Below are 14,073 nucleotides of genomic sequence, written 5' to 3'. Positions count from 1 at the left end.
AGTAGATAGTGTGTGTACTCTGTTTAGTGTTTATAAAATTGAAAGAGAGAAAAATCTCGTGAAAGAGATGGGAATAGAGAGAATAGAATAGAGAGAATAGAATAGAGAAAGTGTGTGTGATGAAGAGTACAAGGAGTATCCTTAGTTTTTCTCTCCCATTCAGTGCTTTATTGTAAAAATTATAATAATAAATAAATTAATTAAGAATGGGAACGTGAGAGAGAGTTATGTTTAGAGAAAATAGTGAGTGAGAGAGAGTTATGTTTAGAGAATAGAATAGAGAGAGTGTGTGTGATGAAGAGTGGAAAGGGTGAGAGAGAGAGAGTTGTTTAGAGAAAATAGTGAGTGAGAAAGAGGGAGAGTTACTAATGTGAGAGAGTCTGTTTGTGAGAGTGCTTTCAAATTTGGTCGACAGCTCTGCAATAAAAACGTTTCCATTTCGAATGAGCATATTAGTATCACTTGTCTCTTTTTTTCCCTCCGCTATTTCAGAATCCGCATATAATTTGAATGAGAAGTGTTTTGACAGATTTGAAATTGAGTCTGGATTGAATCCGATTCAATAATGGCTGAATTCAGACAGGTTTCAGATTTTGTTGTTGGATTTTGTTTATCTAAAGGAATATTGTAGTACGAATTATATTTGTTTTGGGAAAGTATTATGCAGTTTTAGCTTCTCAATTTCAATGAAATAGTGATAAATAACGGTCTTTGGTTACAAATTATTACAAAATGAATTGGGCAAGATAGAAAATGAGATGTTTATTGAGAGAGAGATAACAAAAAAGCCAGATTGACATAGGTTTATATTTTCGGTTTGTCATTGAATTTGACATAGAATGTTGGCATTTTTTGACGGAAAATACAGATAATTCATGATAGTGAATCACTTTGAAGTAGTTCATTACTGAATTCTGAAGATTGTTCGTGAAGTTAGGCAAATTAAAATTACCCGTCTATTGAGATTCAGCTTGAACTGTCTGAGATTATTTCTTTAATTTATGAATATTTTCTATTTTAGTGATAATAATGTGAAATTTTTTCTCTATGTTTGGTTTTGAAGCATCTAAATTTGAAAATCTACTTTGTAAAGATGATCAACAACTGGAAATTTTGTGAATTGAGCAACTACAAGACTTGACCTATTTCGGACAATGTATAACGGTATCTAAATAATTTGGGAGAGGAATAGCACAAGATTACCTTTTGAGTTTATTATACACCCCTGAAAAAAGATCCTCATGAACAATTTCGATGCTTCAAATTCAAACAATTTATTCAGAATTTTCGAAGTGAACTGTGAAAAACACTGTGGAAAACTATACTCTACCAGTTTTCAATTATTCCATATTACCATAGATTTTCAGTGAGTCTCAACTCTGAGGTATCAACATTTTTTATAACTTAAACTACTTTTGCTCCTCATTCTATTAAAGCTTTGTACATTAGCTTTGGATGTACACACTACAGACTGGAATCTCATACATTATTTGCGTGATTTCACGTAAATGTATTGAAAATAATTCCATTCATTTTTAATCCACATTATAAAACCTCGTCGTGTGTAGTGTCACTTTTGCTACAAGCTTGGCCCTGTTTTCTGTCATCCATTCCCGTGTTTTGGCAACATTGCTCCTAGATCCAGTGTATTGGTATCCCTGGTCCAGGCATTCATGTAGCTCTTTTTCACTTTCGATGATTAGTTTAGTTGAACATGAATGGTTGCAGTTTCTGATGTATAGTGGTTTCCCAGGTGTTGGAATTTTGGCAACACTTCTTGTTGTTGGGATGGGGGCTACTATTGTGTCCATGTAGTGGTTACCATGTAACCTGTAACCCATCTATTACGTGACAACAACCTGGCAAGGATTCTGATGCAGGCCTATGCATCAGCTGTTCCAAATTTGCCTTGTAATGAATTGACAATAATGTTGAAGTCATGCTGTATTTACTCTTGATTCAGGCTCTATAATAAAATTATTTGATATACCTGTACAATTGTTATACAAATTGAAAACCAAGGAGTTATCTGATTGGACAATGAGTTGAGTCACAATTTGTCCGCCACAGTTCATAACCAATAGGAAGCAAGCAGCTCGATAATGTCACATGCTAGTCATTCATTGTCCAATGAGGCTGCTCGTTGTTTATCATTCAAATTTTATATTGACATTTAAACGTATATTGTGTGCACATTCATATTTCGAATTACGTTAACTGCTCACGTTTTAGAACTTTTGAATATTTATGAAAAAATCTTCTGTTCTCTCTCTTCAACTCCAATTAATCTTACTCCTTCTCTCTGTTTCCAGTCTCCTCCCTGTTTCAACTCTCTGTTCTCTTCTCATCATTTATCATATTCTATCTTTCTTCATCATTTCCTGTTTTTCATAATGCAATTGTGGTTTAAGATTGAAAGGATCGTGATTATAAAATTGAGGGTTCATCAATCCATCGATTATTATCTCTCGATGGTTCGACTCCTTCTCGATTTCCTTCTCTCGTTTCAAATTCCTTACTCTCATGGTGTAGACTATTGTATTATTTCTTTTCATAATATTCTTGTATCCTTGATTTCCTCCGGTTTCTCATCTTTTTCTTGAAGTTCACGATTATGTTAATCAAGATTGTAAGATTGGTTCATTGGATACGAGTATATGACGTACAAATCAGAAGTACCAGATGACAAATCATTGAACAGGTTCCAGAATAAAGATTAATTCCAAATTCACTCCAACTCTGCTAGCAACTGAGTATGAAGTAGGAGATTTTGCTGGATTTTTTTCACTCCAATGATCTTTGGTACTGTATTTGGAAGATTGTTATTTATAATACTCATATCGTGACTTCTGACCTTAGATATGTCGTTGGAGTTCTTCAAGGTATTCTCTAATGCACCAATGATTTTTAACTTCTGGAAGATGAAGACTTCCTGGTGCCCTCATATTATAATGTAAAAAAATAACTAAATGAATAAGATAGTCCCTCTAAATACCGCGATGGTGACGTATGGGGGACCACGGTGCACCTATGAGGGGGGGTCAGTACCCTGGGGTACAGGGCACGTTCACTGCTATCGGCCCCCTTCCCCCTCTCAGCAGCCTACAGTACCTGAGTCAATTATTGAGGTCCATTCGGGGTACGAATGGAAGGGGTACAGTTGGTTACCCCCCTGGGGGAGCGTTAATCCGTGAGAGTCTCCCCAGCCACGTGCATAATTGCTTGACGATGCGGCTAAGAGAGAGAGACAGAGAGAGAGAGAGAGAGTGAGTGTGTGTGTGTGTGAGAGAGAGTGACTGCGAATGTGTATTTGGATATAGACCTTGTAACGTACAATAATGTTCATCTAGTATGATATACTTCGAATTATGACAAGAATATTTTATTTGTGTTTGTTCCCTTGAAATATACAAAGAGGCTGGTATACTACGAGTGTATTGATTACATAGTCAATGTGGATTATGAACTTGTTGAATTATGACTAACATCATGTATTAAAAGTGTTGAGAGTTCATGGCCCGGTTGCACAAGAGTCTATTAACTTTCAATCATGATTGATTGCTAAGAGAGTCAATAAGAGAAGGCAATAAAATACGTTTTTGAAAAGGATTCTGTGATTGGTTCTCATGGAATTTAATCACGGTTGAAATATAAAAAGCTCTCGTGCAGCCGGGTCCAGGACGAAGAAGTCTTTCATATTACGTCTTGTATAATATCAGCTCCCACCTTTAGATCTTTATTAGAGATCCTGTAGAGCTTTCATTGCCAAGTAAAATTATCGTCACTCAATAGTGTGAGCTTCAATCTTCAATTCTATGAATCTCCAGTTAACCGTTATTTAAGGCTGTGCAAAGGCTAAAAATAAATTTTTTCTCGTGAAATTTTTCAAAGTTTTTCGATTTGTATATCATTAAGCTATCAAAATGAGAAGGTTTTCTCAGGAAAACATTTTTTTCCGATCATTACTTTTTGAGATATGAGCGCCTGAAGTTTCAATTTTTGGGACAGAACATTTCAAATTCGGTAAGATATAAATCCATGAGATTTAGACTATAGGATGTATTCTTCATGGTACAGTATTGTTGATCTAGTAGAACAACCATATGAAAATATCCAATTTTGAAAAAGTTATTCAATTTACCAAAAATAACCTAAAATAACTCAACAAAAAGTTATTTTTAGTAAATTGAATAACTATCTTAAAAATTGATATTTTCAGAAAATTCTTGGTTTACTAGATCAACAATACCATGGAGAATCCATCGTATGAATCTCATGGATTTATATCTTACCGAATTTGAAATGTTCTGTCCTAAAAATTCAAACTTCAGGCGCTCATATCTCAAAAAGTAATGATCGGAAAAAAAATGTTTTCCTGAGAAAACTTTCTCATTTTGATAGCTTAATGATATACAAATCGAAAAACTTTGAAAAATATCATGAGTAGAGAGTTTTTTTTCAGCCTTTGCACAGCCTTAATACTAGCGGGTAACCCGTGCTACACAAGGGTCTTCATAAAAACTTGATTAACAGAAAACATGACCTACTGAAATCTTGAAAAATACAAAATAGACACATAACCATCATCGGTTAATTAATAATCTATATGCAAAATTTCAAGTTAATCAGCCCAGTAGTTCAGACGTGTTGAGATGACATCATTCGTGAAGATATGAGCGCTTGAAGTTTGAATTTTTGGGACAGAACATTTCAAATTCGGTAAGATATAAATCCATGAGATTTATAGGATAGATTCTTCATGGTATTGTTGATCTAGTAGAACAACCATATGAAAATATCCAATTTTGAAAAAGTTATTCAATTTACCAAAAAAGTTGGGGTATCCCGTGTAAGTATCCCGTACAAGTTAATTCCTCCCTTTATTATATTATAGATTTATACTTATGCATCAAAATGCTGAATGACCTCTCACCTTAACCCCACTCTTGTACCTTCTATACTGAACCAAAACATGCAGTGACCTCCTAGATGACCTCAGAATGACCTTCAACTTGAACCTTGGCATTTACAATGGCGACTGAACGCACGAGTGACTTTCCCTCCATTATGAAAAGCCGCGAGCACAGAATAGACCCCGGTGTCAATAGTGAACACGTTTTCGCTTTCAAATGCAGGACACAAATAGAAAGGGGAGCAAAATTTCGGGATATGAGAGAGAAACAGAGTTTGGAAATTTCATGTCATTGAATAATATTGTAACTAGCTTCTGAAAAATGCCTGAGACTGTGTTGGAATGGATGCCATCATTTATATAACGATCATAGTAATACTTTTATAGAAAATATACGTGAAAATGTGTTATCTTTGTTATTTATTTGTTAATTATTTATAATTTCTACAAAGTATCACTGATTGGGAGAAAAAAACTAAGGATACTCCTTGTACTATTTCTCTCCCAAATTTAGATAACAAGTCCGAAATAGGGTTATGGTTTCACTTTTCTAAAATGTAGTCCATTTTCACTAAAAAACAACTAAAACTAAGAATTTTAAATTTTGAAGGTTGAAAACAGAATAAAAAACAAAAATATCACACTCAAATCACCATTAATTATGTTATGAACAGTGTTATTTTATGACCAGTGTTATTTTATGAACATATATAGTGAAATTCACTTTAAAATGTCAGCATTGTTTGAATGGAAAGCATTAATGTTATTTATAAGGAATGCTGACAGTCTGAAGCAAATCCTACAGTTATCTACATTACAGTCACCTATATTACAGTCACCTTTCTTTATTACAGTAGACTATTATACTGTATCATAGTTACCTAGTATCATAGCTTCCCAAATCAATGAAAAAACTGAGTTGTAGTTGCTAAATGTATTTTGAATGAAAAATACATTGACACATTTATCAGAGATTGACAATGGTGTAATAACCGAAACCGGTCTTTCTAAGTATCAAATAAATCTGTGGTTTTTGACAATTTCTTAGTCTTTTTCATTCAATATGAATAATTACCACAATATCAACTTCTCAACTACACAAAAAGTGAAATGTATTTTGACCAGTTCTTGAATTGCATTCTCTTAATAGAATTCCTAGTGAAGGTAGGTTTTTGTTTGTGCGTAAACTTCCGCAGTTGACGACGTAGGCATTGTTGTCTGAAGACATTCATATTGTCCAAATTTCAAGTGTGCCAATGCAGCTGATCCGATAACGTTTCGTTATTTGTGTCCGATATCGAAGAATAAAACATTTCGAATAATATCAGAATATTGCCATTTAATAGTATAAACTCAACTTCCCCAATTACAACGTAATCTTACAGGTTATTAGGCAAATTTAAATCTACTCAATCTGAGATCCCTGTGCGGTCGACTACGGCATTTACACACAAAAGAAGCCCCACCTTTGCCAACTAGTTTTGCCTAGATTCATATGTCAATATTGGGGCACCGAGCTTTCCTTCGTTATTTTTATTTATTGATAAACAGAACAAAATTCTTTAAAATGATCGTGTTTATATTTTACAGCTGCCTATACGTCAGCTTATGAATTTCGGAGATGAGATATTTTGATTTTCCACAGACGCACTTTTTTATTATCCACGAAGTCTCAGCTGTTTTTCCAAGGATGGATTATCCTTTTAACGTCGTTCAGCGAGTTTTCCCAGGAATGAGACCTAGTGCAATCGAATTTATATATCATAAACCTACTATGTTCCAAATTTCGTGGAAATTGTTAGAGCCGTTTTCGAGAAACGTTGGACATAAATAACCATAAATAAATATAAATAGCCAAATATGAAAATACAGGAATTTCTCACTTAATATAATAGGATTAGGCCCAATATATATATCGTAGATTATTTCATTCATCTATTATCAAATAATTACAAGAAGGAATAAGAAACACACCAAATCCAAAACTCCATTCATTTCTGATTCCCACGTATATTTTGATTGAAGGTTTTTCCACATTCATATATTTGCTACTGAAGCAGGCCTTATGATCAGTTGTCGTATATGTGGAACGGGTATAATTCAACATGTCCCTACCAGTGATATATCTATAACGATAAATCACAAATTACCCCTTCATAGATTTAGAGCACATGTTGATGTAATTATTGCCTACAGATGTCAGTAGTTGTGGATTAGTAGCCTGCAACTCACTCTCTCTCACACTTACACTATTTCTCTCTCTTAACCTTCTTTTCTCTGTCTCTCTCTCTATCTTATTCTTTCTCAGTCTCTATCTCTCTCTCTCTCTCTCTATCATGATCTTTATCTCTCAGTCTCTCTTTTTCTCAACCTTTCTCTCTCAGTCTCTCTGTTTCTTAGCCTTTCCATCTCTGTCTCTCTCTTTACATTTCTCTCTCTGTCTTCCTCTCTCTTAACCTTTCTCTCTCTGACGCTCTCTCTTGACCTTTCTCTCTCTCTCTCTGTCACACTTATACACGCGTAACATAATCCCTTAACTCACAATGCACAATAACATGGTTACAATTGCCCGAAATCACAATAGTAACCTATCATAAACAATACCTTGCTAGGGTTGTGGGGGGTGCTTTTAGGAGGCTATTTTGGGGGTCTGTTTGAATGGCGGAGGGGGGTACAGAGGTGCTGCATCAAACAGTCAGTCATATTTTACAAGGAAGAGGAGGAGGAGGACGAGGTGGCGGATGAGGAGTAGGTGGAGAAGATGAAGGAGGAAGAGGAGTTGATGATGGTGAAGTAGGGGGAGGAAGAGGAGGAAGAGGAGCAAAAGGAGGAAGAGGCAGAAGAGAATGAAGAGGAGGAAGAGGAGGAAGATAAGGTGGAGGAGGAAGAGGAGAAAATGATGGAATGGGAGGTAGAGGGGGAAGAGGAGTAAGTGGAGAAGAATGAGATAGAGAAATAGGAGATGGAGGAGTAGAAGCAGGAGGAAAACGAAGTATAGGTGGGAGAGTAGGAGAAGGAAGAAGAGGAGAAAGAGGAGGAAGAGAAGAAGAAAGAATAGGTGGAGGAGGAGATTATGAGGAGGGGGTGGAGGAGAATGAGGAAGAGAAAAAGGATATGGAGGAGGAAAAGAAGAAGGAATAGTAGAAGGATGAAGAGGAAAGGGATGAGGAGGAGTGAGAGGTGATGTGTGAGGAGAAGAAGGAGGAATAGGAAAAAGAGAAGAATGAGTAGGAAGAGGTGATAAAGGACGAGGAGGAGGTAGTGGTGAAGGAGGTGGCGAAGTGGAAGTAAAAGGTGAAGGAGGAGAAGGAGAAAGGATGGGAGGAGGAAGAGGTGATGAGGAGGAGGTGGAGGATAATAAATTAGGAAAAGAAAGAGGTGATGAAGGAGGAGTAGAAGGAGGAATAGGAGAAGGAGAAGGTGGAGGAGGATGAGTAAGAGGAAGTGGAGTTTCAAGAATAGAAGAAGTAGGAATAGTAGAAGGAGAATAATATGTAGGTGGAGGTGATAAAGGACGAGGAGGAGGTAGTTGTGAAGGAGGTGGTGGAGTAAAAAGTAAGAGGAGGAAGAGAAGCAGCAGGAAGAGAAGATGGAAGAATAGGAGAAAGATGAGGAGGAAAAGGAGAAAAAGGATGACGATGAGGAGAGAAGAAAGGAGGAGGTGGTGGAGAAGGAGGAGGAGGAGGAGGAGCAGTGAGGGGGCTGCACCAGTGCATAGTAAATAATTGCATGAACTCAATCCTCAACCTATAGTATGATTCACTGTCAGCATAAGTCAAATGGTAAGCATTAATGATATACAAGAGGTATGCTGACAGATTGAAGTGAAATGAAACTACAGCCGCCACGTGCAGTGCCCATTTGTTATGTGTGTTTAGAGCACCAATGCTAAACAGGTATGGATGACGTCACATGTGGGCCCCCCTTGTACCCTATTCCCCCTGGCCATGTGGGCCCCTCTGTACCCAATTGCACCCCCCTTGTACCCTATTCTCCCTGTCCATGTTAGCCCCATCCTTACCCAATTGCACCCCTCTGTACCCTATTCCCCCTGTCCATGTTTGCCCCCTCCGTACCCAATTGCCCTCCTCTGTACCCTATTCCCCCTGTCCATGTGGGGCCCCTCTGTACCCTTGTTTATCCCCCCTGTCCATGTGGGCGCCCCCTATGTACCCTTGTTCACCCCCTGACAATCTAGAACAGTCAAAACCCTATCAGACCACCAGTATTATTCACACGGTTAGGGTGCACAAATTTAGTACTATGATCACTCATGTTGTATTGTGAGTAGGTAATGTTTTGAATGTGTGAAATATACTGATTCAATTGGAGTTGACTTGATAAATTTGATTCCTGACTGAAATTATCGGAAATTCATTCATTTGTAGTGGTATAATGTATGAGAGTTATTTCAATGAGGTATTGAGAATTTGAATGGAGCTAGTCATGAATTTGAATGAAGTTGTTCTCATGATTGATAGATGCAATTATTGAGATAAATCTAATCTATCAATTAATCTCTAAAAAATAATCTCTAATTAATCAATTAATCTATCAATTAATCTCTAAAAAATAATCTCTAATTAATCTCTATCAATTAATCTTAGGTAATCTCTATCAATTACTGAGATAAATCTAATCCATGTTTCAATTTCTTTTTTTGGTTCATAACTTCAAATATTATATTCGTAATGTTTTTGTATTTTATTGTATCCAGATTATGAGCCTGAATAATGTATCAATATCGGGGGACCAAGCTTCACTCTGGAGTAAAAAGCATAGAAAATCTATAACCAAAGAGGATACTATAATATATTTATAGTTTATACAGGAAGGTTCTATCATAGTGAAACAATGGCATAAGTAGATGTCCCATGGTATAGGGCGTTTATGTCGCAACTTTTACTGTTATCTCAAGCCGATAGTCCACCTAGTTCCTTCTCTTGAAGCTGTGTGACACTGGTAGTCTCTCATATTGTGCCGTTTATACACTCTCACGCCAACAAAACAGTAAAATTCGACAATAATCAACAGTAATCTGCTTGAGATAACAGTAAAAGTTGCGACATAAACGCCCCTTTACCATGGGATATCTATTTTACGCTATTGATTCTCTATGGTTCTATCTGATCACAGTGGATTGAGATTGATTCCCAGTGGAATGCAAAAATCTCTCTCACTAAAATTTTAATCCCGATTTTCACGTGAACCAAATCAGAGAAAAACATTTTAAAAAGACGGCTTCTCTGATTGGTTCTCCTGGAATTAATCAGGATAAAAATTCAACCGGCTTTTGTGCAACCGGAACTGATTGCAATAATTCAACAGCTGAGTCATAATTGTCTCAGCCCCACTCACATGCACTCGCTCACTCACTTCCATTGTCGACAGATGACGAATTTATCAGCTGTTTTCATCAAAGGATGAATAATTATTACCCTTTTAATGTCCTTCAGCGAGTTTTCCCAGGGATGAGACCTAGTGCAATCGAGTTTTCATGAAGTATCTTCCAAATTTCGTGAGAATCGTTAGAGCCATTTTCGAGATCCGGTGACATACAAACATATATAAACAGAAATTGCTCGTTGAATATTATGGGATGGAGAATACTGCATTCAGATTCCCATCTTTGACTTAACTGTAGATTTTATCACCAATGATTTATCATTAATGAAGCTCACCTGATTATTGCGCCAATACAAATTCCTCACAGTAAATAAGTAGTACAATCCGAATCATAATGAAAATGGAAAAATAATTATTTTACTTTCCCTATGGACTCAGTAACACTAAAAATCAATCCAATACTGTCTATAGTGAGATCAACTTTAAACTGTTTTGATCAACTTGATCAATGTGATATCGTATTGGCACGTTAAATTGTCGGTCCCAGCTGAAGTATGACAGTCGTAAGGCCCATTGACGGTTCAAATGATATATTCAGGCGAGATGGAACTTCCCACCATGAAAATCCATACTGAATATTAATAATATTAATTAGTGATCAACGTCAAAATTGATTCAATGGCAAACTCAGACTGATATTATTTATGAGGAACGTTGATATATTATGAATAGTCTCATATTAAGAATAAGAATTTGGAATTTGATATATTCTGAATATTCTTATATATCAGATAAACAATATAAGAATTTTGTATTATTATATACAATATAATATTCTTGTATTGAATATAACAATATTCAATACTGTGATGATTCCTTTAATCATCATTGGATAAAAACAATATTCTTGAATTGTTTATCTGGTATATGAGAATATTGTTTTCATCTCATGATGATTAAAGGAATCATCACAGTATTGAATACTGTTATATTCAATACAAGAATATTCTTATATTGTATTATCTTATATTAATAAGATAATATTAATATTATCTTAATATTCTTATATTGTTTATCTGAAGTGAATCTCTTCATATGGCGTCTTTACTCTTTATTCAATTAGAAGATTTTAATAGAAAAACGGCTGAAACAATTCATATTGTGACATTCTGAAACTTTTTACATTGAATTCCGTGAATAAATAAGTTACAAAGCGCAACTGTATTTCTAGTAATACAGAAAGAGACAGAGTATACGCCTACGATGCAAAGCAGTTTTCTTGACGCATCTGGGACATTGCGTGGCGTCACTACGGTAACTTTTACTGCGCAATACTTTCTCTCATTCTCTCTCACTCACTCTCTCTGTTGGGTACCCTCTCCCTTCGACTGTCTCTTTCTCTTTGTCCCTTTCTCTGAGCCTCAACCCTCGATTCACTTCATGTTCATGTTATTCTTCCCCCTCCACTACAGCCTACAACTCTATTCTCCAAGTTTTCTTTCTCTTTTCATTCCATACTTCAAGCCTTTTTCTTTCTCTCTTTACTCCTTCCCCCTTCCCAAAACCTTCAACTCTATTCTCCAAGTTTTCTTTCTCTTTTCATTCCATACTTCAAGCCTTTTTCTTCTCTCTTTACTCCTCCCCCCTTCCCCAAACCTTCAACTCTATTCTTCAGGTTTTCTTTCTCTTTTCATTCCATACTTCAAGCCTTTTTCTTTCTCTCTTTACTCCTTTGTTTCTGTCTCCAACTTTCCATCATCAAAAACAGGTTGTTTTCATTCATGCCTGTCAGTTTCTTATTGCTTTTATTTCCTTTATTTCATTTCTCAAAACCATCTTATTTATTTCAAGGTTTACTCATTTTGTTACATATTTCCTATACATCATGTATACCTCTTCTATTCTATTCTAACTCAAAATTGGATTCCAAATTGATTCCTTGATCTTCTGAGCAGCTTGTGGTTGTTTGTGAATTTTTTGTCTCATATATATGTTATTTTCAGTTCAATATTATTGGAATTATTGGAAGATTTGAAGCATTTTTTCGGCTTTCCTACAACATTCCTAAAATCAAAATTGTTATTTCTTGTCAATCTATTCTCAAGGACCAGATATGTGGAGTGCGTGACATACACATAAATTTTTGGACTTATACCATTGGAATTTGGAAGATCTATAATACAAGCTGAGCTTATTTCCCCTCTTCCAGCTTATGATATCTGTTATTATTGTAATAATGCTTTAATATTCATCAATAAATAGATGATTGTGAAAATACTTGAGGACTGAAATTTTCGTACAAGAGTTAGCCTATTTCGGACTATGTGTTATCTAAGTTTGGGAGAGGAATTGCACAAGGTTACCTCATTTTTTCTCTCCCCACCATTTTGAAAATGTACTTATTCTATGAATAAATAAATTAATGAAAGATTTTGATTGATTGATTGATTCACAAAATGAAACATAACTATTTAGCTCGAGTTCGGTGCAAACTTCAAGTCAAATTTTGAAGAGGATGAGGAGATTGAATGTTGAAGAATTTTCTTCAGTAAAAAACGAAGAAGAGCAATGAAAATGAGGAGGTGAGGGGTGGTGGGAACAAAATTGAGAAGAAAAAGTGGGGGGGATGAGGAGTCGCAACCTCAAGCCGAGTTATTAAATTTTCCTCCAACATGGAAATTTTATTTACTGGATTTTCTCGTCAGAGCAGAGTGTGGGAAATCGTGGAAAGTTTTGAAGGAGAAAGAGAGGAGGAGGTAAGTGGTTGGGGGAGGATGTCGGTTGAGAGAAGAATGAGGTAAAAGAGAAACAAGAAATGGGAGAATATTAAGATGATGTTTTGGAAACAGAGGTGGATGGAAGACGTATATATGGGCAATGTAGAGAAGATAATGGAGAGGATAATAAGGGGTGAAGAAGAAGTGGATTGGAAAGGAAGAGAAGAGAAGAAGATTGAGTAAGAAGGAAGAGGAGAAGATGAGGGAGGAGAGGAAGGAGAGGGTGATAAAGAAGTGGAGGAAGAAGAAGAATAAGAAGAAGAAGAAGAAGAAGAAGAAGAAGAGAAGAAGAAGAAGAAGAAGAAGAAGAAGAAGAGAAGAAGAAGAAGAAGTGGAGGAAGAAGGAGAAGAAGAAGAAGGAGAAGAAGAAGAGAAGAAGAAGAAGAAGAAGAAGAAGATGGAGAACATGAAGTCAACAATAAGGGAGGATTGGAGTAGAAGACATTGGAACGAGAAGGGAAGGAATAAGGAGAAGAGGAAGAAGAAGGAGAAGAAGGAAAATTGGAAAAGGGTGATAATAAACAACAGAGGGGATAGAGAGAATGAAATGAGGAGGGCAACGGGTAGAAACTAGTGGGTGAGGGTTGAACAAGGAGGAGAAGGAGTATAAGAAAGAAGAAGAAGAAAAATTGGCGGAGAAGGAGAGGGAATGGAAGAAGAAGAAGAAATAAGCGGGAAAGAGGTGAATTGAAGCAATAGTGTAGCAAGATCAAGTTGTGAGTATCGCCTTTGACATCTGGGAAGAAGCGTCAGTGTTTATAGCGTGAGTGAGAGAGAGGGAGATAGCAGTTGCCTTGAGTTGGAGAGAGACAGCCAATGAGGGAGAGCAACATGGCAGCACACGTTCAGACTCAGATGACAGTTTAAATGTTATATTCAATTTTGGGCCGTGACAACCTACTGTCTGAGCACTGAGGTTCCTTCGCAGTTCTACGATGAAATGCTATGCTTGGTGGTGTGAGGATGTTGAAGAAGATAGGAGAAGGAGGAAATGAAGAATGAGGAGGGAAGAGGGAAGGGGAATCGAGGATGAGGATG

Source organism: Nilaparvata lugens, chromosome 10 (genome assembly GCF_014356525.2).
Source record: "Nilaparvata lugens isolate BPH chromosome 10, ASM1435652v1, whole genome shotgun sequence".
NCBI lineage: Eukaryota > Metazoa > Arthropoda > Insecta > Hemiptera > Delphacidae > Nilaparvata > Nilaparvata lugens.
The sequence above is the reverse complement of the archived record's forward strand: the minus strand, read 5'-3'. Positions refer to the sequence as shown.